The following is a 2,969-nucleotide window of genomic DNA, read 5'->3' on the forward strand; positions in this document are numbered from 1 at the left end:
AAATTTTCTTTATCCATCATTCATTTTGGTATATGTTTCAGTCCTTCTTTTTTTTTTTTTAGCTGAGCCACCCTGCCGCCTGTTGGCAGCTCAATGGCAACTCAGCTCAGGCTGGGACTCGAACCGCTGTTGCTCAGAGCGCAAACTCTTGAGTGAGCTCTTAACCAACTGAGCCACTCAGCCAGCCCATATGTTTCATTCTTGCCCTTTTCTCTTTTTTTCCTTATAGTATATTTGCACTTATTATTATTATTATTATTATTATTATTATTATTATTATTATTTGCCTTCAAAAGAAAAGAAATCTTTCTCTATCAATATTTCTAGATTTTTATCAGATAGATGCTGAGCAAGATTACAAACTAGCAAGAATTCTCTCCCCAGATTATGATACAGGTAGTCTTCATGTCCAGGTTGTTTTAACTTTATTTCTTTCCATTAAAAAAAGATCTCTAGCTACAGTGCTGCATAAAATGTAGCATCTTTTTCCATGGCACATTTCCAATGCACTTATTTTTGCCTTTCCTGTTACTTCATGGGAAAATAAAATCAAACAAACAAACAAAAAACAAAACAAAACAAAGCCCCATGCTTACTTCTCAAAACAAAGATTTTTAATTTGCTCTTCAGAGTAAGCCCTTTGTTCAGTCAGCTTGATTCAAGATCGTAGTCATAAAAGCCACTTTCTCCATTTTCTCAATATCTGTGACAGCTCTTTTTAATATCTGATTGTTAAGGGTAACAGATACCCTTAGTTTAATCAAATGTAGAGTTTGTAGTCCTATTTCTTATGCTTTTTTGTTTGTTTCTAAAAAAAGGGAAGATGATGATATAAAACCAGATATCTCTAGGCTCATTGTTAGTCAGGAACAGCCTCAAACATAGTTGAGCGTGATCTATAAAAGCATGAAATTTTCTTTATATGAGAGTTTGTCTGTGTTTAGTTTAATTACTTGTTTCCATACCTAAGAAAAATTTAAGTAATATAGTACTTTGACCTTCTTTTGCTAACCTTAGTCTATGACTCTACAATAAGAAAAATTCTATAAGAATTCAAAGGTGAATATGTCGAGTGTGACCCTCTGTGAACGCCATTGTTCAGTGCAGCACCGTTCATCCTGGCTAAGAATATTAATGAGTAGCCCCATGAACTGAATGGTTACTTCACAACAAACGTTAGTCTACATACTTTCTGTTCATAGTCTTGTTTAAAACTTAAAAATGCCATATGAAGTAACTATTATTATTGTCATTTTATAAGAGTAGAATACCAAGGCTCAGAGTTGTCTAGTAACGTTACCAAGGCCATGTTAAGAAGTAAGTGTCCTGGCCAGAGTTAGAACCCTGTCATATTCCAAAGCTTGTTACCCCCACTACTCAGTGTACAGAATAGCCAAATACTTTTTAACCATCTACAAAGTTGCTTCCATTATTCCAGTCACATGGAATCATAATATATAGACTCAAGACATACTAGATTTCTGGGGGACTTAATCCCACAATATTAGTCCCATTAAATAGTTATTCAAAGTAAAATGTATGATTTATAACAGCTCAAATATGTCCCAAAGTAAAACTTATATATATATACATATACACATATATATGTATATATGTATATATATATATATATATATACATATATATGTATATATATATGTATATTTTTAATTACTTAGAATAAACTAAAATCTATCATCTTGTTTTTTCATAGTGGTTTAGTTCTATTCAGAGGGTCTATAATGAGAAAAGATTACACACACACTCACATGTATATGTCATAAATGTAAGCAAAATTTTTCTTTTCTATAGTTTGAACATCTCTAGTTTCTTTAAATATTTCTCATATATGAGGTAACCATATAATTTATCACACTAGAAAACTTTCAAGAATAAAAGGTAACATGCATCAACCAATATACTGGAAAGGCAAGAGTAAATTGAGACAGACCCAGACACACTCACATGTCCTACCTTTTATATATGTAGTGTTTTTTGGTTTGTTTTACAGGCCACAAATTCAGTTATACAAAAATGTACACTGGCATATTTGCAATTTAGATAACATATTAAGAGCTCTTACTTACAATATACAAAAAAACTCCTAAAAAGTGACAATGGTAAAAGGATAAAATGCTATGAGTTGATAATCCACAGAAAAAAATACATAAATAACAGATGTATTTAAAAAGTCTAAAACTTTCTAGTAGTCATGAAAGTATGTACATAATAAAATAGCCATGAGCCGTCATTTTACACCCACCAAAATGAAGGAAGTTATGAAAGAATGATAAATCTTATTGTTGGCTGGGACATAGGACAATCTATATTATGGGTGAAACTATAAATTCTTACCACTTACAAAATAAATTTAGCAACATCTGTTATAATTCCTTTACACATATTAACAATCCCATTCATAGGATTCTATACCATAGAAATAAATGTCACTATATAAAAATATGCACATAAGAACGTTTATCACAGAATTGTTTGTAGTTATAAACACATAGAAACAAAATTATTGCACTCCATTAAGAGAATGGTTAAATAAATTATGATAGATTCACACTATGCAATATGAGGCTATTAAAAAATCAATTGTATTTTTATAAAAGTTGTTCTGCAGTACTTTCCACAAGGTAATGTTGAATGAGACGGGTCTAGAGGAGTCTTTTTTCCCTCATATTGAGACTCTGGAGACTCTTCAGAGGACACATCTGAGAAATCAACATCAAGATAGCCCAGGTGTATGTACTACAGAGTTCTGCTTCTGGTTTTGGTTATAAAAGGATGAAGAAGAAATTTACCTCTGTGGTGACACCAAGAAAAATCTAGAAAATATAAAAAGCACCTCATCTATAGAATTATCTGAGTGGTGGATGCAAGAAAGCCTTGATAAGCTGCTTTCTACACTGGCCTTCACAGGCAGTTTTCTTCAACAGCTTCTGGGCAAACACTAGGTCCTG

Source organism: Hipposideros armiger, unplaced genomic scaffold (genome assembly GCF_001890085.2).
Source record: "Hipposideros armiger isolate ML-2016 unplaced genomic scaffold, ASM189008v1 scaffold_1601, whole genome shotgun sequence".
Classification (NCBI taxonomy): domain Eukaryota; kingdom Metazoa; phylum Chordata; class Mammalia; order Chiroptera; family Hipposideridae; genus Hipposideros; species Hipposideros armiger.